Source organism: Salmo salar, chromosome ssa26 (assembly GCF_905237065.1).
Source record: "Salmo salar chromosome ssa26, Ssal_v3.1, whole genome shotgun sequence".
NCBI classification, from domain to species: Eukaryota; Metazoa; Chordata; class Actinopteri; order Salmoniformes; family Salmonidae; genus Salmo; species Salmo salar.
The window spans coordinates 49169453-49197007 of record NC_059467.1 but is presented as its reverse complement, the minus strand read 5'-3'; the positions used below and the strand labels follow the sequence as shown (position 1 = coordinate 49197007).

The 27555-nt window shown below is 45.5% G+C and overlaps 1 protein-coding gene across 2 annotated transcripts in view; it reads right to left on the bottom strand.

Annotated features, from left to right (window-relative positions):
* The window catches only part of LOC106587993 (tetraspanin-18), a 74649-nt gene extending 71849 nt beyond the window's left edge, over positions 1-2800 (bottom strand). Inside the window, exon 1 of one of the 2 annotated variants that reach the window (XM_045708757.1) lies at positions 2468-2800. The gene's annotated coding sequence lies outside the window, so the exon portion shown is untranslated. The remainder of the gene's footprint in view (positions 1-2467) is intronic. The other variant, XM_045708758.1, reaches the window with a different exon arrangement.
* Positions 2801-27555: the final 24755 nt, after the last annotated feature.

Here is a 27555-nt window from a genome sequence, read left to right as displayed (position 1 = left end):
TCTGACCTCAGACCCTCTCTGACCCCAGACCCTCTCTAACCCCAGACCCTCTCTGACCTCAGACCCTCTAAGACCCAGACCCTCTCTGACCCCAGACCCTCTCTGACCCCAGACCCTTCTCTGACCCCATACCCCAGACCCTCTCTAACCCCAGACCCTCTCTGACCCCAGACCCTCTCTGACCCCAGACCCCCAGACCCTCTAAGAACCAGACCCTCTCTAACCCCAGACCCTCTCTGACCCCAGACCCTCTCTAACCCCAGACCCTCTCTAAATTTCAGGCCCCTGGATAGCAGCACTATTACAGTAGATACATTTCTGACTCTGTGTTGGGATTTCCTCACCAATAGGTTTCAGCTGTCTTTGTGATGACTGAATGTAGACTACAAGCTGCAGTATGCTGGTGAGAGGAGGCCAGGACAGGAAAGACTATTTCACAAACCCAGTAAGGACACTCCCAACCCCTCGTTGCTGTTATTCCATGTTATTACCTGATGTCATTACTATAGTTCAGACACACATTAAGTAAGGTGAGACTAATAACAGACATATCAGCAGAGTAGCCTATTGGTCTTCAGACATTATGGCATTATGGTTTGCAATTGACAGTCAATACATAGTCTAGTGGTTAGAGTGTTGTGACAGTAACCAGTAGGTAGCCTAGTGGTTAGAGCGTTGGGCCAGTAACCAGCAGGTAGCCTAGTGGTTAGAGCGTTGGGTCAGTAACCAACAGGTAGCCTAGTGGTTAGAGCGTTGGGCCAGTAACCAGCAGGTAGCCTAGTGGTTAGAGCGTTGTGCCAGTAACCAGCAGGTAGCCTAGTGGTTAGAGTGTTGGGCCAGTAACCAGCAGGTAGCCTAGTGGTTAGAGTGTTGGGCCAGTAACCAGCAGGTAGTCTAGTGGTTAGAGTGTTGTGACAGTAACCAACAGGTAGCCTAGTGGTTAGAGCGTTGGGCCAGTAACCAGCAGGTAGCCTAGTGGTTAGAGCGTTGTGCCAGTAACCAGCAGGTAGCCTAGTGGTTAGAGTGTTGGGCCAGTAACCAGCAGGTAGCCTAGTGGTTAGAGTGTTGGGCCAGTAACCAGCAGGTAGCCTAGTGGTTGGAGCGCTGGGCCAGTAACCAGCAGGTAGTCTAGTGGTTAGAGCGTTGGGCCAGTTACCAGCAGGTAACCTAGTGGTTAGAGCGTTGGGCCAGTAACCAGCAGGTAGCCTAGTGGTTGGGCCAGTAACCAGCAGGTACCCTAGTGGTTAGAGTGTTGGGTCAGTAACCAGCAGGTAGCCTAGTGGTTAGAGCGTTGGGCCAGTAACCAGCAGGTAGCCTAGTGGTTGGAGCGCTGGGCCAGTAACCAGCAGGTAGTCTAGTGGTTAGAGCGTTGGGCCAGTAACCAGCAGGTAGCCTAGTGGTTAGAGCGTTGGACCAGTAACCAGCAGGTAGCCTAGTGGTTAGAGCGTTGGGCCAGTAACCAGCAGGTAGCCTAGTGATTAGAGCGTTGGGCCAGTAACCAGCAGGTAGTCTAGTGGTTAGAGCGTTGGGCCAGTAACCAGCAGGTAGCCTAGTGGTTAGAGCGCTGGGCCAGTAAACCAGCAGGTAGCCTAGTGGTTAGAGTGTTGTGCCAGTAACCAGCAGGTAGGCTAGTGGTTAGAGCGCTGGGCCAGTAACCAGCAGGTAGCCTAGTGGTTAGAGCGTTGGGCCAGTAACCAACAGGTAGTCTAGTGGTAAGAGTGTTGGGCCAGTAACCAGCAGGTAGCCTAGTGGTTAGAGCATTGGGCCAGTAACCAGCAGGTAGCCTAGTGGTTAGAGCGTTGGACCAGTAACCAACAGGTAGCCTAGTGGTTAGAGTGTTGGGTCAGTAACCAGCAGGTAGCCTAGTGGTTAGAGCGTTGGGCCAGTAACCAGCATGTAGTCTAGTGGTTAGAGCGTTGGGCCAGTAACCAGCAGGTAGCCTTGTGGTTAGAGCGTTGGGCCAGTAACCAGCAGGTAGCCTAGTGGTTAAAGTGTTGCGCCAGTAACCCGAAAGGTTGCTTGATCAAATCACCGATCTGACAAGGTAAAAATCTGTCGTTCTGCCCCTGAAAAAGACAGTTAACCCACTGTTCCTAGGCCGTCGTTGTAAATAAGATTTTTTGCATAACTGACTTGCCTAGTTAAAAAATAAATAACAAACAGACACATTTAGTCGTGCATTAGCCTACTTTAAAAATTGATGGAAGCCGAAGAAAAACTTCGAGTTTCTGAGACAGAGAAAACGTTGAGCACTGAATAAAAACATTTTGTTTGCTTGAGCTTATCAATTTCAGAAGCTAATGTGTCCATACTGTTTTGATGTAACAAAACAAAAATGAAAAGACTTGAATAAATTACGTGGGATACAAAGTCACAGTTAAATGCAAATACAATTTCGAATCACTCCGTGACATTTTCGATACGAACAGAATGTGGGACTGAATTGGAGAGAGCGCCTCAAACTTACCCTTTATAGAACCGAGAGAAGTGGGATATGTTTCCCAAAGCTTTTAAAGAACACGAACCAGTAGATATATCCAAACTGTTATGACACTGTCCTTGGGAATCACTAATAACCCTGATAAATCCAATACCACGGGCGGAGCAACAGCGTTCAGTTCAGTTCTGTGCTCATTCTTCACCGAGAGGTTGTCTCTGTGGTTGAAGTGTCCGTCCCCGGTTCTACACGCGTAGCGCTTCACCTCGAAGGTGGGGTAGAGTAGCTGACGCTCACATCCCCCACTAAAAACTACGATTGTTAACATTTCAAATAATAGGGCTTTTTCTTCGAGACAGCTTCAACTCAACTACTATTTTCATTGGCATTCGTTGCATACAGTAGAACCTAAATCATGCGTAATAACTTTTCACAACGTTTGTAGCCTATAGTACAAAATAACATTTCATCCATTTGTGATATTTTTCTTTCATGTGGATGTTCTAAGGTCCAGCACACATGGCTACTCAAGAGACAGGAGGGTATTTACGACACCATATCCGCTCTCTCGCTGTTGTTTTCCTCCTTTCAGATCATGACTCTTGGTTTAACCTTCCCCTCCCTCTATTCTCACCCCTGAGTCTAAGCAATAAAACACCCTTTTATATTATTCAATTCAATTTCAATTTAAGGGGTTTTATTGTCATGGGAAACATATGTTTACATTGCCAAAGCAAGTGAAATAGAAAATAAACAAAAGTGAAATAAACAATACAAAATTAAACAGTAAACATTACAGTCACAGAAGTTCCAGAAGAATACAGACATTTCAAATGTCATATTATGTCTATATACAGTGTTGTAATGATGTTCAAATAGTTAAAGTACAAAATGGAAAATAAATAAACATAAATATGGGTTGTATTTACAATGGTGTTTGTTCTTCACTGGTTGCCCTTTTCTTGTCTCAACAGGTCACACATCTTGCTGCTGTGATGTCACACTGTGGTATTTCACCCAGTAGATATGGGAGTTTATCAAAATTGGATTTGTTTTCTAATTCTTTGTGGGTCTGTGTAATCTGAGGGAAATATGCATCTCTAATATGGTCATACATTTGGCAGGAGGTTAGGAAGTGCAGCTCAGTTTCCACCTCATTTTGTCACATGTGCTGAATACAACAGGTGTAGTAGACCTTACAGTGAAATGCTTACTTACAAGCCCTTAACCAACAATGCATTTTTTAGGAAAATAAGTGTTAAGAAAGTATTTACTAAAATCAACTGAAGTAACCAAACAAATAGAAAAATAGAAAAGTAACAAATAATTAAACAGCAGCAGTAAATAACAATAGTGAGGCTATATACAGGGGGTACCGGTACAGAGTCAATGTGGAGGCTATATACAGGGTATTACGGTACAGAGTCAATGTGGAGGCTATATACAGGGGGTACCGGTACAGAGTCAATGTGGAGGCTATATATAAGGGGTACCGGTACAGAGTCAATGTGGAGGCTATATACAGGGGGTACCGGTACAGAGTCAATGTGGAGGCTATATACAGGAGGTACCGGTACAGAGTCAATGTGGAGGCTATATACAGGGGGTACCGGTACAGAGTCAATGTGGAGGCTATATACAGGGGGTACCGGTACAGAGTCAATGTGGAGGCTATATACAGGGTATTACGGTACAGAGTCAATGTGGAGGCTATATACAGGGGGTACCGGTACAGAGTCAATGTGGAGGCTATATATAAGGGGTACCGGTACAGAGTCAATGTGGAGGCTATATACAGGGGGTACCGGTACAGAGTCAATGTGGAGGCTATATACAGGGTGTTACGGTACAGAGTCAATGTGGAGGCTATATACAGGGGGGTACCGGTACAGAGTCAATGTGGAGGCTATATACAGGGGGTACCGGTACAGAGTCAATGTGGAGGCTATATACAGGGCGTACCGGTATAGAGTCAATGTGGAGGCTATATACAGGGGGGTACCGGTACAGAGTCAATGTGGAGGCTATATACAGGGGGTACCGGTACAGAGTCAATGTGGAGGCTATATACAGGGCGTACCGGTATAGAGTCAATGTGGAGGCTATATACAGGGGGTACCGGTACCGAGTCAATGTGGAGGCTATATACAGGGTGTTACGGTACAGAGTCAATGTGGAGGCTATATACAGGGGGTACCGGTACAGAGTCAATGTGGAGGCTTTATATAGGGGGTTACCGGAACAGAGTCAATGTGTGGGAGCACCGGTTAGTGGAGGTATTTGAGGTAATATGTACATGTAGGTAGAGTTATTAAAGTGACTATACATAGATAATAAACAGAGAACAGCAGCAGCGGAAAAGAGGGGTCTGGGTAGCCATTTGATTAGATGTTCAGGAGTCTTATGGCTTGGGGGTAGAAGCTGTTTAGAAGCCGCTTGGACCTAGACTTGGCGCTCCGGTACCACTTGCCCTGTAGTAGCAGAGAGAACAGTCCATGACTAGGGTGGCTGGAGTCTGAAAAGATTTTGGCATGGGTCCTCAGATCCTCAAAAAGTTCTACAGTTGCAGCATTGAGAGCATCCTGACTGGTTGTATCACTGCCTGGTATGACAGCTGCTCGGCCTCCGACTCCAAGGCACTACAGAGGGTAATGCGTACGGCCCAGTACATTACTGGGCCCAAGCTTCCTGCCATCCAGGACCTCTATACCAGGCGGTGTCAGAGGAAGGCCCTAAAAATTGCCAAAGTCTCCTGAGGGGGAACTGGCGTTTTCGTGTCCTCTTCACGACTGTTTTTGTGTGTTTGGACCATGTTAGTTTGTTGGTGATGTGGACACCAAGGAACCTGAAGCTCTCAGCCTGTTCCACTACAGCCCCGTCGATGAGAATGGGGGAGTGCTCGGTCCTCCTTTTCCTGTCGTCCATAATCATCTCCTTTGTCTTGATCACATTGAGGGAGAGGTTGTTATCCTGCCACCACACTGCCAGTTCTCTGACCCCCTCCCTATAGGCTGTCTCGTCGGTGATCAGGCCTACCACTGTTATGTTGTCGGCAAACTTAATGATGGTGTTGGAGTCGTGCCTGGCCGTGCAGTCATGGGTGAACAGGGAGTACAGAAGGGGACTGAGCACGTACCCCTGACCTACCCTTACCAGAATCCAGTTGCAGAGGGAGGTGTTTAGTCCCAGGGTCCTTAGCTTAGTGATGAGCTTGGAGGGCACTATGGTGTTGAACGCTGAGCTGTAGTCAATGAATAGCATTCTCACATAGGTGTTCCTTTTGTCCAGGTGGGAAAGGGCAGTGTGGAATGCAATAGAGATTGCATCATCTGTAGATCTGTTAGGGCGGTATGCAAATCGGAGTGGGTCTAGGGTTTCTGGGATAATGGGGTTGATGTGAGCCATGGCAAATCCGCCAGGTCTGTGAATGCCTTTTCATAGTATAGCACCCTATTCAACACCCTACTCAACACCCTATTCAACACCCTATTCAACACCTTATTCAACACCCTACTCAACACCCTATTCAACACCCTACTCAACACCCTATTCAACACCCTATTCAACACCCTATTCAACACCTTATTCAACACCCTATTCAATCCCCTATTCAACACCCTACTCAACACCCTATTCAACACCATATTCAACACCCTACTCAACACCCTATTCAACACCCTATTCAACACCTTATTCAACACCTTATTCAACACCCTATTCAACACCATATTCAACACCCTACTCAACACCTTATTCAACACCCTACTCAACACCCTATTCAACACCCTATTCAACACCTTATTCAACACCTTATTCAACACCCTATTCAACACCCTACTTAACACCCTATTCAACACCCTATTCAACACCATACTCAACACCCCACTCAACACCTTATTCAACACTCTATTCAACACCCCACTCAACACCCTATTCAACACCCTATTCAACACCTTATTCAACACCATATTCAACACCCTATTCAACACCTTATTCAACACCCTACTCAACACCCTATTCAACACCCTATTCAACACCATACACTAACACCTTATTCAACACCCTAATCAACACCCTACTCAACACCATACTCAACACCCTATTCAACACCATACTCAACACCCTATTCAACACCCTACTCAACACCCTATTCAACACCCTACTCAACACCCTATTCAACACCCTATTCAACACCTTATTCAACACCCTACTCAACACCCTATTCAACACCCTACTCAAAACCTTATTCAACACTATACTCAACACACTACTCAACACCCTATTCAACAGCCTACTCAACACCCTACTCAACACCCTTCTCAACACCTTATTCAACACCCTACTCAACACCCTACTCAACACCCTTCTCAACACCTTATTCAACACCCTACTCAACACCCTATTCAACAACCTACTTAACACCCTATTCAACACCCTACTCAACACCTTATTCAACACCCTATTCAACACCCTACTCAACACCCTATTCAACACCCTATTCAACACCTTATTCAACACCCTATTCAACACCCTATTCGACACCCTATTCAACACCCTACTCAACACCCTATTCAACACCCTATTCAACACCCTACTCAACACCTTATTCAACATCCTATTCAACTCCATACTCAACACCCTACTCAACACCCTATTCAACACCCTACTCAACACCCCACTCAACACCTTATTCAACACCTTATTCAACACCCTACTCAACACCCTATTCAACACCCTATTCAACACCCTATTCAACACCATACACTAACACCTTATTCAACACCCTACTCAACACCCTATTCAACAACCTACTTAACACCCTATTCAACACCCTACTCAACACCTTATTCAACACCCTATCCAACACCATATTCAACACCCTACTCAACACACTATTCAACACCCTACTCAACACCCTATTCAACACCCTACTCAACACCCTATTCAACACCCTATTCAACACCCTACTCAACACCATATTCAACACCCTATTCAACACCTTATTCAACACCCTATTCAACACCTTATTCAACACCCTATTCAACACCCTATTCAACACCCTATTCAACACCCTACTCAACACCCTATTCAACACCTTATTCAACACCCTATTCAACACCCTACTCAACACCTTATTCAACACCCTACTCAACACCCTATTCAACACCATACACTAACACCTTATTCAACACCCTATTCAACACCCTACTCAACACCCTATTCAACACCCTATTCAACACCATACTCAACACCCTATTCAATACCCTACTCAACACCCTATTCAACACCCTATTCAACACCCTATTCAACACCCTACTCAAAACCTTATTCAACACCCTACTCAACACCCTATTCGACACCATACTCAACACCCTATTCGACACCATACTCAACACACTACTCAACACCCTATTCAACACCCTATTCAACACCCTACTCAACACCCTATTCAACACCATACACTAACACCTTATTCAACACCCTACTCAACACCCTATTCAACACCATACTCAACACCCTATTCAACACCCTACTCAAAACCTTATTCAACACCGTACTCAACACCCTATTCGACACACTACTCAACACCCTATTCAACACCCTACTCAACACCCTATTCGACACCCTACTCAACACCCTTCTCAACACCTTATTCAACACCCTACTCAACACCCTATTCAACACCCTATTCAACACCCTATTCAACACCCTACTCAACACCCTATTCAACACCTTATTCAACACCCTACTCAACACCCTATTCAACACCCTATTCAACACCCTATTCAACACCCTATTCAACACCATACTCAACACCCTACTCCACACCCTATTCAACACCATATTCAACACCCTACTCAACACCCTATTCAACACCCTATTCAACACCCTACTCAACACCTTATTCAACACCCTATTCAACACCCTATACAACACCCTGCTCAACACCCTACTCAACACCCTATTCAACACCCTACTCAACACCTTATTCAACACCCTATTCAACACCATATTCAACACCCTACTCAACACCCTATTCAACACCCTACTCAACACCCTATTCAACTATGGGCCATGGTCAAAAGCAATGAACTTTTATAGGGAATAGAGACGTTGGGGAATAGAGTGCCATTTGGGATACAGACAATGTGAACACAACAAGGTTGGAATCTTTCCTCACACTTTCAGAAGCTGTGTTGTAGTTTCAGAAGCTGTGTTGTGGTTTCAGAAGCTGTGTTGTGGTTTCAGAAGCTGAGTTGTGGTTTCAGAAGAAGCTGTGTTGTAGTTTCAGAAGAAGTTGTGTTGTAGTTTCAGAAGAAGTTGTGTTGTGGTTTCAGAAGAAGCTGTGTTGTGGTTTCAGAAGAAGCTGTGTTGTGGATTCAGAAGCTGTGTTGTGGTTTCAGAAGCTGTGTTGTGGTTTCAGAAGCTGTGTTGTGGTTTCTGAAGCTGTGTTGTGGTTTCAGAAGCTGTGTTGTGGTTTCAGAAGGAGCTGTGTTGTAGTGTCAGAAGAAGCTGTGTTCAGAAGAAGCTGTGTTGTGGTTTCAGAAGAAGCGGTGTTGTAGTTTCAGAAGAAGCTGTGTTGTGGTTTCAGAAGAAGCTGTGTTGTAGTTTCAGAAGAAGCTGTGTTGTGGTTTCAGAAGCTGTGTTGTGGTTTCAGAAGAAGTTGTGTTGTAGTTTCAGAAGAAGCTGTGTTGTGGTTTCAGAAGCTGTGTTGTAGTTTCAGAAGAAGCTGTGTTGTGGTTTCAGAAGAAGCTGTGTTCAGAAGAAGCTGTGTTGTGGTTTCAGAAGAAGCTGTGTTCAGAAGGAGCTGTGTTGTAGTTTCAGAAGAAGCTGTGTTCAGAAGAAGCTGTGTTGTAGTTTCAGATGAAGCTGTGTTGTAGTTTCAGAAGAAGCTGTGTTGTGGTTTCAGAAGAAGCTGTGTTGTAGTTTCAGAAGAAGCTGTGTTGTTGTTTCAGAAGAAGCTGTGTTGTGGTTTCAGAAGAAGCTGTGTTGTAGTTTCAGAATAAGCTGTGTTGTGGTTTCAGAAGAAGCTGTGTTGTAGTTTCAGAAGAAGCTGTGTTGTAGTTTCAGAAGAAGCTGTGTTGTGGTTTGAGAAGAAGCTGTGTTGTAGTTTCAGAAGAAGCTGTGTTGTGGTTTCAGTGTTTGGTGTACTGTAGAAGGGGTTGATGAGAAGTGAAGAGGGAGTATTTGACTTGTCTCTTTCCAAAGAACGGATTTCAGCTGAGCTGTGTCACTCTGAGGTGAGACGAGTCGTTGGGTGTTTAAGACCGTACCAAAGGGGATAAAGGCTAGCTTGTAAACAACTCAAGGTAAACAACAACAAGGTTTGAGACTTTGCTTTCTCACCACAAACTACATCTCTCTCTCTCTCTCTCTCTCTCTCCCTCTTTCTCTCTTCCAATGTAAGATAGTTTAAACAATATAAGGGATAATTCTTGAGAGCAAACGTCATGGTTACCTCATTGATCCCTACAGAGCAACTCCTCAGTGAAGTCCTCTCCTCTCCTCTCCTCTCCTCTCCTCTCCTCTCCTCTCCTCTCCTCTCCTCTCCTCTCCTCTCCTCTCTTCTCTTCTCTTCTCTTCTCTTCTCTTCTCTTCTCTTCTCTTCTCTTCTCTTCTCTTCTCTTCTCTTCTCTTCTCTTCTCTTCTCTTCTCTTCTCTTCTCTTCTCCTCTCCTCTCCTCTCCTCTCCTCTCCTCTCCTCTCCTCTCCTCTCTTCTCCTCTCCTCTCCTCTCCTCTCCTCTCCTCTCCTCTCATAGGCAACAGACATGACTCACATGCTTGGTAGGGTTCTTTTCTTTTGAGTGGAGCCGAAGGGAAGATGGCCTCTGGTTGCAGTGGGAAACACAAAGGGGTGCACAAGTCATTTCAGCGTTCAACATGCAGTTATCAACGATGAGTACATCGTCTATGTGTTCTCCTTTTGAAAATCAATCCCTCACCAATTAATGAAACATCAATCAATAATTACATTCAGAAATTATTCATTGACATTTTCTTTGGCTCGACTGGTAACGGCAATGATTTTCCACTCACATGATTACTTGGAGATCCATCCTGGAGAGCCACATGCAGAGACCAAAGAATACACATTTATTGCCTATTTATTGCCTTACCTCCCTACTCTTCTACATTTGCACACACTGTACATAGATTTTTCTATTGTGTTATCGACTGTACGTTTGTTTATGTGTAACTCTGTGTTGTTGTTTTTTTGTCACACTGCTTTACTTTATCTTGGACAGGTCGCAGTTGTAAATGAGAACTTACCTGGTTAAATAAAGGTGAAATTAGAAAAATAAAAAAATGTATTTAAAAAATGTAAAAAGGAATACACATGAAAGCGAGGGAGAGAAACATAGAGAGACAGAGAGAAACAGGGAGAGACAGGGAGAGACAGGGAGAGACAGAGAGAGCGACAGGGAGAGACAGGGAGAGACAGGGAGAGAGACAGAGAGAGACAGAGAGAAACATAGAGAGACAGAGAGAGACAGGGAGAGCGACAGGGAGAGACAGAGAGAGACAGAGAGAAACAGGGAGAGACAGAGAGAGACAGAGAGAGACAGAGAGAGCGACAGGGAGAGACAGGGAGAGACAGGGAGAGAGACAGAGAGAGACAGAGAGAAACATAGAGAGACAGAGAGAGACAGGGAGAGACAGGGAGAGAGAGAAGATAGGACAGTAGAGAAACAGACAGAAAGGTAGAGAGGATGAAAGGAGAGTAGAAGGAAAGAGATAGACGTGGAGAGGGAGGGAGGGAGGGAGGGAGGGAGGGAGGGAGGGAGGGAGGGGGGGGAGGGAGGGAGGGAGGGAGGGAGGGAGGGAGGGAGCTGCATCCATAATGGCTGTAGGCGAGCAGATCAGCAAGGTAACTCTGCAGGCGGGATCATAAATCCTTCATTTTGGGCACTTCTGGTGTCTCCATCTTGACACAACTGTGTGAACACGCGATCTGGAGTGTCCACAGATGTAGGCTACTGGCCCTGAGCGCCAGGATAGGAGGTTGTGAAAACAGAGTTCATAAATCTGCAATTCCAAAACGCAGACGATCACAAAAAACAGTTCACCAGCGTTTTAAACCAGTTCACCAGCGTTTTAAACCAGTTCACCAGCGTTTTAAACCAGTTCACCAGCATTTTAATACTGACAGTCAACAGTGTTTTTGTTGCTTCAGTAGTGATCAGGGGCGTGCAGCTATAGTTGAATATAGTTATAATATAGTTCTCCTTCACATTAAATACATCACTGCATCACATTCATCAGACAATAGCTTCACTCTCATCAGATGACAACAGAAGTGTAACACTGTTTATCTGGCAGCCACACAAGGAAATGGGTTTATCATGAAAAAACAAGACAATGCATGGCCATGTTTATCATAGAAAGAATGCAGCCAGCTACATTTCCTAATCTAATGTTTTTCTTGAAGTTAATCTTGAATTTTACCAGAGAAAAGGAGACTACACTGAGAAAAATACCAGAGAAAGGTAGCTAGCTACTCAACACGGCAGTCAGAGTGCTGTCTGCTGATAGAATGATGGAGAACAGTAGCTCAACATCAGTCAGAGTGCTGTCTGCTGATAGAATGATGGAGAACAGTAGCTACACATCAGTCAGAGTGCTGTCTGCTGATAGAATGATGGAGAACAGTAGCTCCACATCAGTCAGAGAGCTGTCTGCTGATAGAATGATGGAGAACAGTAGCTCCACATCAGTCAGAGTGCTGTCTGCTGATAGAATGATGGAGAACAGTAGCTCAACATCAGTCAGAGTGCTGTCTGCTGATAGAATGATGGAGAACAGTAGCTCAACATCAGTCAGAGTGCTGTCTGCTGATAGAATGATGGAGAACAGTAGCTCCACATCAGTCAGAGTGCTGTCTGCTGATAGAATGATGGAGAACAGTAGCTCCACATCAGTCAGAGTGCTGTCTGCTGATAGAATGATGGAGAACAGTAGCTCCACATCAGTCAGAGAGCTGTCTGCTGATAGAATGATGGAGAACAGTAGCTCCACATCAGAGTGCTGTCTGCTGATAGAATGATGGAGAACAGTAGCTCCACATCAGAGTGCTGTCTGCTGATAGAATGATGGAGAACAGTAGCTCCACATCAGTCAGAGTGCTGTCTGCTGATAGAATGATGGAGAACAGTAGCTCCACATCAGTCAGAGTGCTGTCTGCTGATAGAATGATGGAGAACAGTAGCTCCACATCAGTCAGAGTGCTGTCTGCTGATAGAATGATGGAGAACAGTAGCTACACATCAGTCAGAGCGCTGTCTGCTGATAGAATGATGGAGAACAGTAGCTCCACATCAGTCAGAGAGCTGTCTGCTGATAGAATGATGGAGAACAGTAGCTCCACGTCAGTCAGAGTGCTGTCTGCTGATAGAATGATGGAGAACAGTAGCTCCACATCAGTCAGAGTGCTGTCTGCTGATAGAATGATGGAGAACAGTAGCTCCACATCAGTCAGAGTGCTGTCTGCTGATAGAATGATGGAGAACAGTAGCTCCACATCAGTCAGAGAGCTGTCTGCTGATAGAATGATGGAGAACAGTAGCTCCACATCAGTCAGAGCGCTGTCTGCTGATAGAATGATGGAGAACAGTAGCTCCACATCAGTCAGAGCGCTGTCTGCTGATAGAATGATGGAGAACAGTAGCTCCACATCAGTCAGAGCGCTGTCTGCTGATAGAATGATGGAGAACAGTAGCTCCACATCAGTCAGAGAGCTGTCTGCTGATAGAATGATGGAGAACAGTAGCTCAACATCAGTCAGAGTGCTGTCTGCTGATAGAATGATGGAGAACAGTAGCTCCACGTCAGTCAGAGAGCTGTCTGCTGATAGAATGATGGAGAACAGTAGCTCCACATCAGAGAGCTGTCTGCTGATAGAATGATGGAGAACAGTAGCTCCACATCAGTCAGAGTGCTGTCTGCTGATAGAATGATGGAGAACAGTAGCTCCACATCAGTCAGAGAGCTGTCTGCTGATAGAATGATGGAGAACAGTAGCTCCACATCAGTCAGAGAGCTGTCTGCTGATAGAATGATGGAGAACAGTAGCTCCACGTCAGTCAGAGAGCTGTCTGCTGATAGAATGATGGAGAACAGTAGCTCCACATCAGTCAGAGAGCTGTCTGCTGATAGAATGATGGAGAACAGTAGCTCCACATCAGAGTGCTGTCTGCTGATAGAATGATGGAGAACAGTAGCTCCACATCAGTCAGAGAGCTGTCTGCTGATAGAATGATGGAGAACAGTAGCTCCACATCAGTCAGAGTGCTGTCTGCTGATAGAATGATGGAGAACAGTAGCTCCACATCAGTCAGAGTGATGTCTGCTGATAGAATGATGGAGAACAGTAGCTCCACATCAGTCAGAGAGCTGTCTGCTGATAGAATGATGGAGAACAGTAGCTCCACTTCAGTCAGAGAGCTGTCTGCTGATAGAATGATGGAGAACAGTAGCTCCACATCAGTCAGAGAGCTGTCTGCTGATAGAATGATGGAGAACAGTAGCTCCACATCAGAGTGCTGTCTGCTGATAGAATGATGGAGAACAGTAGCTCAACATCAGTGCTGTCTGCTGATAGAATGATGGAGAACAGTAGCTACACATCAGTCAGAGTGCTGTCTGCTGATAGAATGATGGAGAACAGTAGCTCCACATCAGTCAGAGTGCTGTCTGCTGATAGAATGATGGAGAACAGTAGCTCCACTTCAGTCAGAGAGCTGTCTGCTGATAGAATGATGGAGAACAGTAGCTCCACATCAGTCAGAGTGCTGTCTGCTGATAGAATGATGGAGAACAGTAGCTCCACTTCAGTCAGAGAGCTGTCTGCTGATAGAATGATGGAGAACAGTAGCTCCGCGTCAGTCAGAGAGCTGTCTGCTGATAGAATGATGGAGAACAGTAGCTCCACATCAGTCAGAGTGCTGTCTGCTGATAGAATGATGGAGAACAGTAGCTCCACATCAGTCAGAGTGCTGTCTGCTGATAGAATGATGGAGAACAGTAGCTACACATCAGTCAGAGTGCTGTCTGCTGATAGAATGATGGAGAACAGTAGCTCCACATCAGTCAGAGTGCTGTCTGCTGATAGAATGATGGAGAACAGTAGCTCCACATCAGTGCTGTCTGCTGATAGAATGATGGAGAACAGTAGCTCCACATCAGAGTGCTGTCTGCTGATAGAATGATGGAGAACAGTAGCTCCACATCAGAGAGCTGTCTGCTGATAGAATGATGGAGAAAAGTAGCTCCACATCAGTCAGAGAGCTGTCTGCTGATAGAATGATGGAGAACAGTAGCTCCACATCAGTCAGAGAGCTGTCTGCTGATAGAATGATGGAGAACAGTAGCTCCACATCAGTCAGAGAGCTGTCTGCTGATAGAATGATGGAGAACAGTAGCTCCACTTCAGTCAGAGAGCTGTCTGCTGATAGAATGATGGAGAACAGTAGCTCCACGTCAGTCAGAGAGCTGTCTGCTGATAGAATGATGGAGAACAGTAGCTCCACATCAGTCAGAGAGCTGTCTGCTGATAGAATGATGGAGAACAGTAGCTCCACATCAGTCAGAGTGCTGTCTGCTGATAGAATGTCAGATTGTGAATTCTCATCTGAGTGGAGAAGTGCAAATGAAGCACAAAATGAGTCTGATGCCGAGCAGAACATAAAACTAGCTCCGTGTCAAATCATATGCTAATCAACTAGCTCTGTATCAAATCATATGCTAATCAACTAGCTCTGTGTCAAATCATATGCTAATCAACTAGCTCATGTCAAATCATATGCTAATCAACTAGCTCTGTGTCAAATCATATGCTAATCAACTTGCTCTGTGTCAAATCATATGCTAATCAACTAGCTCTGTGTCAAATCATATGCTAATCAACTAGCTCTGTGTCAAATCATATGCTAATCCAGTAGCTCTGTGTCAAATCATATGCTAATCAACTTGCTCTGTGTCAAAGCATATGCTAATCAACTAGCTCTGTGTCAAATCATATGCTAATCAACTAGCTCTGTGTCAAATCATATGCTAATCAATTAGCTCTGTGTCAAATCATATGCTAATCAACTAGCTCCGTGTCAAATCATATGCTAATCAACTAGCTCCGTGTCAAATCATATGCTAATCAACTAGCTCCGTGTCAAATCATATGCTAATCAACTAGCTCTGTGTCAAATCATATGCCAATCAACTAGCTCCGTGTCAAATCATATGCCAATCAACTAGCTCCGTGTCAAATCATATGCTAATCAACTAGTTCCGTGTCAAATCATATGCTAATCAACTAGCTCCGTGTCAAATGATATGCTAATCAACTAGCTCCGTGTCAAATCATATGCTAATCAACTAACTCCGTGTCAAATCATATGCTAATCAACTAGGTCCGTGTCAAATCATATGCTAATCAACTAGCTCTGTGTCAAATCATATGCTAATCAACTAGCTCTGTGTCAAATCATATGCTAATCAACTAGCTGCGTGTCAAATCATATGCTAATCAACTAGCTCCGTGTCAAATCATATGCTAATCAACTAGCTCTCTGTCAAATCATATGCTAATCAACTAGCTCCGTGTCAAATCATTTGCTGATCAACTAGCTCCGTGTCAAATCATATGCTAATCAACTAGCTCTCTGTCAAATCATATGCTAATCAACTTGCTCCGTGTCAAATCATATGCTAATCAACTAGCTCTGGGATTATCATATGGAACTTGTTTTTTATTGACTCAATACATACGGGGCAATATATCAATTAGAACTTGTTATCTGTAATGGTAATGATAAATGAGGAATTGTTGCACTCTGTTGGTATATAAATAAATGTTTTTCCAGTGCTGACGTTGTTACAAATTATATATATTTTTTTCATTGGAGTATTGGAGTACAACATTTTTTAATAATGCCAGGACTCAAACAGTCAGAGAATGTCAAATTCCCATTCAACCAAAGAGCAGCTCATATCTTCAGCGGTCAAGAGGGTAGTCCAGAACTAATAACATCAAGGAGAATGTACAGAATACAAAGAGGGTCTGAAAGTCCTCCTCATCTCCCAATGGCTGCAAAAACACGGACTTAACCTTCTAGAAGGGTCTGAAAGTCCTCATCAAATAGGGCTTCCAAATGTGACTGTGGCTGTGTCACAAATGGAGCCCTATTCCCTATATAGTGGTACTACTATAGACCAGAGTCCTATTCCCTATATAGTGGTACTACTATAGACCAGAGCCCTATTCCCTATATAGTGGTACTACTATAGACCAGAGCCCTATTCCCTATATAGTGGTACTACTATAGACCAGAGCCCTATTCCCTATATAGTGGCACTACTTTAGACCAGAGCCCTATTCCCTATATAGTGGTACTACTATAGACCAGAGTCCTATTCCCTATATAGTGGTACTACTATAGACCAGAGCCCTATTCCCTATATAGTGGTACTACTACAGACCAGGGCCCTATTCCCTATATAGTGGTACTACTATAGACCAGAGCCCTATTCCCTATATAGTGGTACTACTATAGACCAGAGCCCTATTCCCTATATAGTGGTACTACTATAGACCAGAGCCCTATTCCCTATATAGTGGTACTACTATAGACCAGAGCCCTATTCCCTATATAGTGGTACTACTTTAGACCAGAGCCCTATTCCCTATATAGTGGTACTACTATAGACCAGAGCCCTATTCCCTATATAGTGGTACTACTATAGACCAGAGCCCTATTCCCTATATAGTGGTACTACTTTAGACCAGAGCCCTATTCCCTATATAGTGGTACTACTATAGACCAGAGCCCTATTCCCTATATAGTGGTACTACTATAGACCAGAGCCCTATTCCCTATATAGTGGTACTACTATAGACCAGAGTCCTATTCCCTATATAGTGCACTACAACAGACCAGAGTCCTATTCCCTATATAGTGGTACTACTATAGACCAGAGCCCTATTCCCTATATAGTGGTACTACTATAGACCAGAGCCCTATTCCCTATATAGTGGTACTACTTTAGACCAGAGCCCTATTCCCTATATAGTGGTACTACTATAGACCAGAGCCCTATTCCCTATATAGTGCACTACTATAGACCAGAGCCCTATTCCCTATATAGTGGTACTACTATAGACCAGAGCCCTATTCCCTATATAGTGGTACTACTATAGACCAGAGCCCTATTCCCTATATAGTGGTACTACTATAGACCAGGGCCCTATTCCCTATATAGTGGTACTACTATAGACCAGAGCCCTATTCCCTATATAGTGGTACTACTATAGACCAGAGCCCTATTCCCTATATAGTGCACTACTATAGACCAGAGCCCTATTCCCTATATAGTGGCACTACTATAGACCAGAGTCCTATTCCCTATATAGTGGTACTACTATAGACCAGAGCCCTATTCCCTATATAGTGCACTACTTTAGACCAGAGCCCTATTCCCTATATAGTGCATTACTTCTGAGCCCTATGGTAGTGCTCTACATAGAGAATAGGGTGCCACTCGATAGTCAGACTGTGTCCATATGAATGAAAGTGAACTGATCCTCGGTTCTCACCTGATCTGCATTGTTCCAGATGCTGCTCCATACACAGAGTACATTACCATCGCCCATATCTAACCCTGGCATACAGAGAGTACGTTACCATCGCCCATATCTAACCCTGGCATACACAGAGTACGTTACCATCGCCCATATCTAACCCTGGCATACACAGAGTACGTTACCATCGCCCATATCTAACCCTGGCATACACAGAGTACATTACCATCGCCCATATCTAACCCTGGCATACACAGAGTACGTTACCATCGCCCATATCTAACCCTGGCATACACAGAGTACGTTACCATCGCCCATATCTAACCCTGGCATACACAGAGTACATTACCATCGCCCATATCTAACCCTGGCATACACAGAGTACGTTACCATCGCCCATATCTAACCCTGGCATACACAGAGTACGTTACCGTCGCCCATATCTAACCCTGGCATACACAGAGTACATTACCGTCGCCCATATCTAACCCTGGCATACACAGAGTACGTTACCATCGCCCATATCTAACCCTGGCATACAGAGAGTACGTTCCCATCGCCCATATCTAACCCTGGCATACACAGAGTACGTTACCATCGCCCATATCTCACCCTGGCATACAGAGAGTACGTTACCATCGCCCATATCTAACCCTGGCATACACAGAGTACGTTACCATCGCCCATATCTAACCCTGGCATACACAGAGTACGTTACCATCGCCCATATCTAACCCTGGCATACACAGAGTATGTTACCATCGCCCATATCTAACCCTGGCATACAGAGAGTACGTTACCATCGCCCATATCTAACCCTGGCATACAGAGAGTACGTTACCATCGCCCATATCTAACCCTGGCATACACAGAGTACGTTACCATCGCCCATATCTAACCCTGGCATACACAGAGTACGTTACCATCGCCCATATCTAACCCTGGCATACACAGAGTACGTTACCATCGCCCATATCTAACCCTGGCATACACAGAGTACATTACCAGGATCAACCTGGATCGCACACACACACACACACACACACACACACACACACACACACACACACACACACACACACACACACACACACACACACACACACACACACACTCAAGAGTACACAGTTTGTGATTGGAGCATGTTCCTCCCTCCTACCTCTACAACCGGCTCCCACTGTGGCAGAACACAGGCCTTCAGGATTGGGCTCCTGGTCACCTCCAAACACACTGACACACACTGACACGCGACATACTGACGTCATCCTTGACTGCAGACCGTAGTTTATTATATATGAGGCACTTCTTTTCCTCATACCCCCAAGTCAACCTCCTCTTCTCTCTGCCTCTCCTCCTCTCTTCCTCTTCTCTTCTCTTCTCTGCCTCTCCTCCTCCTCTCTTCCTCTTCTCGTCTCTGCCTCTCATCCCCCTCTATTCTCTCTGCCTCTCATCCTCCTCTCTGCTCTGCCTCTCTTCCTCCTCTCTTCTCTCTGCCTTTCATCCTCCTCTCTTCTCTGCCTCTCATCCTCCTCTCGTCTCTGCCTCACCTCCTCTCGTCTCTGCCTCACCTCCTGCTCTCTTCTCTGCCTCTCATCCTCCTCTCTTCTCTGCCTCTCATCCTCCTCTCTTCTCTGCCTCTTATCCTCCTCTCCTCTCTGCCTCTCCTCCTGCTCTCTTCTCTGCCTCTCATCCTCCTCTCATCCTCCACTCCACTCCTCATTTCTTACCTCCTACTCCCCTCTCCTCTCTGCCTCTCCTCCTCCACTCCTCCCCTCTGCCTCTCTGCCTCTCCTAAATTAGTCTTTATAAGGTGCAGTATGGCTCACCCTTGGATTCAATCAGTTCTTTTCCTTATTTTATTCCTGAGATAAACTATCTACTCTGCAGAGATAGAGAGATAGAGAGGTGACCTACAGCACAACACGGCGCAGCACCCCCCCTCCCGCTTCTGGCTGGTGATATTAAATAATGCAGAAGTCTTCCTCCTCCCTTCTGTTGGTCCGGGAGACAGATCAGTCTTCCTCCTCCTCCCTTCTGTTGGCCTGGGAGACAGATCAGTCTTCATCGTCCTCCCTTCTGTTGGCCTGGGAGACAGATCAGTCTTCATCCTCCTCCCTTCTGTTGGTCCAGGAGACAGATCACAGAAGTGAAGACATAAAATATCACCCCCCGTTACCTCAACTCATCAGGCCAGAGTCCAAAATGGCACCCTATTTCCCATAGGGCTCTGGTCAAACGTAGGGCACTATATAATGAATAGGGTGCTATCTGGGACACAGCCATACTGTACTACACATACCATTATCAGGCTAATTATACTGAACAAAAATATAAACGCAACATGCAACAATTTCTAAGATTTTACCTAGGCACAGTTCATATAAGGAAATCAGCAATTGAAATTAATGAATTAGGCCCAAATCTATAGATTTCACATGACTAGGCAGTGGTGCAGCCATGGGTGGGCCTGGGAGGGCATAGGCCAACCCACTGGGGAGCCAAGCCCAGCCAATCAGAATGAGTTGTTCACCACAAAAGGGTTTTATTACAGAAATACTCCTCAGTTTCATCAGCTGTCTGGGTGGCTGGTCTCAGATGATCCCGCAGGTGAAGAAGCTGGATGTGGAGGTCCTGGGTTGGTGTGGTTACACGTGGTCAGAGGTCGTGAGGCCGGTTGGGCGTACTGCCAAATTCTCTAAAATGACGTTTGAAGAGGCTTAAGGTAGAGAAATGAACATTCAATTCTTTTGTAACAGCTCTGGTGGACATTCAAGCAGTCCGCATGCCAATTGCACGCTCCCTCAACTTGTGGCATTGTGTTGTGTGACAAAACTACACATTTTAGTGGCCTTTTATTGTCCCCAGCACAAGGTGCACCTGTGTAATGATCATGCTGTTTAATCAGCTTCTTGATATGCCACACCTGTCAGGTGGATGGATTATCTTGGTAAAGGAGAAATGCTCACTAACAGGGGATGTAAACTAATTTGTGCACAAAATGTACGATTTCTGTGCGTATGGAACATTTCTGGGATCTTTTATATCAGCTCATGAACATGGGACACTTTACATGTTGCGTTTATATATCTGTTCAGTGTAGATTCCCCACAGTCTCAAAGGAGCTTTCTTAGGAAGAAATGGCCTTGGTGGGTAAAGATTAACGCAGTTTGACCCAATCCCCCCCCCGTAGTGCCCTAATAGTGCTCCGGTCTAAAGTAGTACCACTATATAGGGAATAGGACTCTGGTCTATAGTAGTACCACTATATGGGGAATAGGGCTCTGGTCTATAGTAGTACCACTATATAGGGAATAGGGCTCCGGTCTAAAGTAGTACCACTATATAGGGAATAGGGCTCCGGTCTAAAGTAATACCACTATATAGGGAATAGGGCTCCGGTCTAAAGTAGTACCACTATATAGGGAATAGGGCTCCGGTCTAAAGTAGTACCACTATATAGGGAATAGGGCTCTGGTCTGTAGTAGTACCACTATATAGGGAATAGGGCTCTGGTCTATAGTAGTACCACTATATAGGGAATAGGGCTCCGGTCTAAAGTAGTACCACTATATAGGGAATAGGGCTCCGGTCTAAAGTAATACCACTATATAGGGAATAGGGCTCTAGTCTATAGTAGTACCACTATATAGGGAATAGGGCTCTGGTCTGTAGTAGTACCACTATATAGGGAATAGGGCTCTGGTATATAGTAGTACCACTATATAGGGAATAGGGCTCTGGTCTATAGTATTGTACTATATAGGGAATAGGGCCCTGGTCTATAGTAGTACCACTATATAGGGAATAGGGCTCCGGTCTAAAGTAGTACCACTATATAGGGAATAGGGCTCCGGTCTAAAGTAGTACCACTATATAGGGAATAGGGCTCTGGTCTGTAGTAGTACCACTATATAGGGAATAGGGCTCCGGTCTAAAGTAGTACCACTATATAGGGAATAGGGCTCTGGTCTGTAGTAGTACCACTATATAGGGAATAGGGCTCTGGTCTATAGTAGTACCACAATATAGGGAATAGGGCCCTGGTCTATAGTAGTACCACTATATAGGGAATAGGGCTCTGGTCTATAGTAGTACCACTATATAGGGAATAGGGCTCTGGTCTATAGTAGTACCACTATATAGGGAATAGGGCCCTGGTCTATAGTAGTACCACTATATAGGGAATAGGGCTCTGGTCTATAGTAGTACCACTATATAGGGAATAGGGCTCTGCTCTATAGTAGTGCACTATATAGGGAATAGGGCTCTGGTCTATAGTAGTGTACTATATAGGGAATAGGGCTCTGGTCTATAGTAGTACCACTATATAGGGAATAGGGCTCTGGTCTATAGTAGTACCACTATATAGGGAATAGGGCCCTGGTCTATAGTAGTACCACTATATAGGGAATAGGGCTCTGGTCTATAGTAGTGCACTATATAGGGAATAGGGCTCTGGTCTATAGTAGTACCACTATATAGGGAATAGGGCTCTGGTCTATAGTAGTGTACTATATAGGGAATAGGGCTCTGGTCTATAGTAGTACCACTATATAGGGAATAGGGCCCTGGTCTATAGTAGTACCACTATATAGGGAATAGGGCTCTGGTCTATAGTAGTACCACTATATAGGGAATAGGACTCTGGTCTATAGTAGTACCACTATATAGGGAATAGGGCTCTGGTCTATAGTAGTACCACTATATAGGGAATAGGGCTCTGGTCTATAGTAGTACCACTATATAGGGAATAGGGCTCTGGTCTATAGTAGTGCACTATATAGGGAAAGTGGTGCCATTTGGGATGCAGTAGTTAGTGGGGTTTTATCAAAAGAAGCAGGTGAGTTGGTTAGTCCCTCTGTGATTTCTAACGGTCTCCCTTTGATGTTTTCCAGTTAGAGGTTACTTCTCCGTTTCTGTAGTTTGAATGTTCAATCATGGTCTTCCAAGCTACGCACCCCCTTGTTCTCTCTCTCTCTCTCTCTCTCTCTCTCTCTCTCTCTCTCTCTCTCTCTCTCTCTCTCTCTCTCCCTCCCTGTCTCTTTCTCTCTCTCTCTCTCACCCTCCCTGTCTCTCTCACCCTCCCTGTCTCTCTCTCTCCCTCCCTGTCTCTCTCTCTCCTTCCCTGTCTCTCTCTCTCTCCCTCCCTGTCTCTCTCTCTCTCTCTCTCTCTCTCTCTCTCTCTCTCTCTCTCTCTCTCTCTCCCTCCCTGTCTCTTTCTCTCTCTCTATCTCTCTCTCACCCTCCCTGTCTCTCTCACCCTCCCTGTCTCTCTCTCTCCCTCCCTGTCTCTCTCTCTCCTTCCCTGTCTCTCTCTCTCTCCCTCCCTGTCTCTGTCTCTCTCTCTGTCTCTCTCTCTCTCTCTCTCTCTCTCTCTCTCTCTCTCTCTCTCTCTCTCTCTCTCTCTCTCTCTCTCTCTCTCTCTCTCCCTGTCTCTTTCTCTCTCTCTCTCTATCTCTCTCTCACCCTCCCTGTCTCTCTCACCCTCCCTGTCTCTCTCTCTCACTCCCTGTCTCTCTCTCTCCTTCCCTGTCTCTCTCTCCCTCCCTGTCTCTTTCTCTCTCTCTCTCTATCTCTCTCTCACCCTCCCTGTCTCTCTCATCCTCCCTGTCTCTCTCTCTCTCTCACTCCCTGTCTCTCTCTCTCCTTCCCTGTCTCTCCTTCCCTGTCTCTCTCTCTCTCTGTGTCTCTCTCTCTCTCTGTGTCTCTCTCTCTCTCTGTTGTGTTTGATATTATAAGGCTCTTATGGAGCTGAACGCAGCACAGATGAATATTAGGCTGTAAGCTGCTTTACTTTGACACATCAACTAAATGCACATCAGATCCAAAAGGTACAGGGAAAAGGGAAAAGCTATTTCAGATGGATTGAAAAGGTGTTTCAGATACACTCATAGCAAAAAAAGGGTTCCAAAAGGTTTATTTATTTCCCCCTTTTTGGTTTCAGGTAGAACCCTTTTAGATTCCTAGGGTTCTACCTGGATCCAAGAGGTTTTCTTCAAAGGGTTCTTCTCTGGGAAAGAGTCCTTTTTAGGTTCTAGACAGCACCTTTTTCCCCTGAGTGTATACAGAGGAGGGTGTGGTGTATGTACTCTAACTGTAGAGAAAGAAAAATACCATGTCAGAGCAATTTGGAAGGAAATTACTGATCTAAATAACCTCTGAATACAAATGACTGTTTTGTTTTGGCTCGTTTTACAACGGTCCTGCCAGGATTGCTCGTCCATCTCCAAAATGTTCCAAAGGCAACCGTGTTCCACTACGTGTGCCCATGTGGGCCCTGGACAAAAGTATTCAGACCCTTTGACTTTTTCAACATTTTGTTACGTTACAGCTTTATTCTAAAATTGATAAATTAACAAAAATCTTCAGCAATCTGCACATAATACCCCATAATGACAAAGTAAAAACAGTTTTTTTATTTTTTACATTTTTGCAAATGTATTACACAGAAAAATAAAAAATAAACGTATTTACATAAGTATTTAGACCCTTTGCTATGAGACTTGAAATTGAGCTCAGGTGCATCCTGTTTCCATTGATCATCCTTGAGATGTTTCTAGAACTTGATTGGAGTCCACCTGTGGTAAATTCAATTGATTGGACAAGATTTGGAAAGGCACACACCTGTCTATATAAGGTCCCACAGTTGACAGTGCAAGTCAGAGCAAAACCAAGCTATGAGGTCAAAGGAATTGTCCATAGAGCTTCGAGAAAGGATTGTGTCGAGGCACAGACCTGGGGAAGGCTACCAAAACATTTCTGCAGCAGGTCCCCAAGAACACAGTGGCCTCCATCATTCTTAAATGGAAGAAGTTTGGAACCACCGAGACTCTTCCTAGAGCCGGCCGATTGGCCAAACTGAGCAATCAGTGGAGAAGGGCCTTGGTCAGGGAGGTGACCAAGAACCCGATGGTCATTCTGACAGAGCTCTAGAGTTCCTCCTTGGAGATGGGAGAACCTTCCAGAAGGACAACCATATCTGCAGCACTCCACCAATCAGGTGCCTTTATGGTAGAGTGGCCAGACAGAAGCCACTCCTCAGTAAAAGGCACATGGCTGCCCGCTTGGAGTTTGACAAAAGGCACGTAAAGACTCTCAGACCATGAGAAACAAGATTCTCTGGTCTGATGAAACCAAGATTGAACTCTGAATGCTAAGCGTCACGTCTGGAAGAAACCTGGCACAATCCCTACGGTGAAGCATGGTGGTGGCAGCATCATGCTGTGAGGATGTTTTTCAGTGGCAGGGACTGGGAGACTAGTAGGATTGAGTGAAAGATGAATGGAGCAAAGTACAGAGAGATCATTGATGAAAACCTGCTCCAGAGCGCTCAGGACCTCAGACTGGGACGAAGGTTCAACTTCCAACAGGACAACATCCCTAAGCACACAGCCAAGACAACGCAGGAGTGGCTTCGGGACAAGTCTCTGAATGTCCTTGACTGACCCAGCCAGAGCCCGGACTTGAACCCAATCGAACATCTCTGGAGAGACCTGAAATAGCTGTACAGCGATGCTACCCATCCAACCTGACAGAGCTTGAGAGGATCTGCAGAGAAGAATGGGAGAAACTCCCCAAATACAGGTGTACCAAGCTTGTAGCGTCATACCCAAGAAGACTCAAATGTGTAAAAACGCTGCCGAAGGTGATTCAACAAACTACTGAGTAAAGGGTCTGAATACTTATGTAAATGTGATATTATTTTTTTCTATACATTTACAAAAATGTCTAAAAACCTGCTTTTTCTTTGTCACTATGGGGTATTTTGTGTAGATTGATGAGGGGAAAAAACATTTCAATCCATTTTAGAATAAGACTGTAACGTAACAAAAAACAAATTTATTGTGGAAAAAAGTCAAGGGGTCTGAATACTTTCCAAATGCACTGTATAGGGAAAAGCCCGAGACTAGGGATGCATATAGTGGATGACCTGTCTCTGTCAATTAACTCACATACTGTTCCCCTGTCAGTAGTGACAGCCCTGCCGGTTCTCCCTCCACACACACGCACACACTCACACACCCAAAGAGCGCGCACCCACACACCAATACATACCACATACCCAATCTGCAGCTGTGTGATGGATCAGCCCTGACAGCCCAGCCCAGCGGAGTGGAGGCAAGAAAGAGTCTGTGAGAGGGAAGGAAGGTGGCCCAGCGGAGGAGGAAGTGGAGGCATGAAGGAGTCTGTGAGAGGGAAGGAAGGTGGCCCAGCGGAGGAGGAAGTGGAGGCATGATAGAGTCTGTGAGAGGGGAGGAAGGTGGCCCAGCGGGGGTTAGACAAGAACAGGGAGGAGGGGATGTGAGGAGATTCACTTACACTGATGCAGTGTCAAGGCAGGTGGTGGTGCAGGGTTACTAGATGATGGTGGTGGTGGTGGTACAGGGTTACTAGATGGTGGTGGTGGTACAGGGTTACTAGATGGTGGTGATGGTGGTACAGGGTTACTAGATGGAGGTGGTGGTGGTGGTACAGGGTTACTAGATGGTGGTGGTGGTGGTACAGGGTTACTAGATGGAGGTGGTGGTGGTGGTACAGGGTTACTAGATGGAGGTGGTGGTACAGGGTTACTAGATGGTGGTGGTGGTGGTACAGGGTTACTAGATGGAGGTGGTGGTACAGGGTTACTAGATGGTGGTGGTGGTGGTACAGGGTTACTAGATGGAGGTGGTGGTGGTACAGGGTTACTAGATGGTGGTGGTGGTACAGGGTTACTAGATGGTGGTGGTGGTGGTACAGGGTTACTAGATGGTGGTGGTGGTGGTACAGGGTTACTAGATGGTGGTGGTGGTGGTACAGGGTTACTAGATGGAGGTGGTGGTACAGGGTTACTAGATGGTGGTGGTGGTGGTACAGGGTTACTAGATGGAGGTGGTGGTGGTACAGGGTTACTAGATGGTGGTGGTGGTACAGGGTTACTAGATGGTGGTGGTGGTACAGGGTTACTAGATGGTGGTGGTGGTGGTGGTACAGGGTTACTAGATGGTGGTGGTGGTACAGGGTTACTAGATGGTGGTGGTGGTGGTGGTACAGGGTTACTAGATGGTGGTGGTGGTGCAGGGTTACTAGATGGTGGTGGTGGTGGTGGTGGTACAGGGTTACTAGATGGTGGTGGTGGTACAGGGTTACTAGATGGTGGTGGTGGTGGTGGTACAGGGTTACTAGATGGAGGTGGTGGTGCAGGGTTACTAGATGGTGGTGGTGGTACAGGGTTACTAGATGGTGGTGGTGGTGGTGGTACAGGGTTACTAGATGGTGGTGGTGGTGGTGGTACAGGGTTACTAGATGGAGGTGGTGGTGCAGGGTTACTAGATGGTGGTGGTGGTGGTGGTGGTACAGGGTTACTAGATGGAGGTGGTGGTACAGGGTTACTAGATGGTGGTGGTGGTACAGGGTTACTAGATGGTGGTGGTGGTGGTGGTACAGGGTTACTAGATGGTGGTGGTGGTGGTACAGGGTTACTAGATGGTGGTAGTGGTGGTACAGGGTTACTAGATGGTGGTGGTGGTGGTGGTACAGGGTTACTAGATGGTGGTGGTGGTGGTAC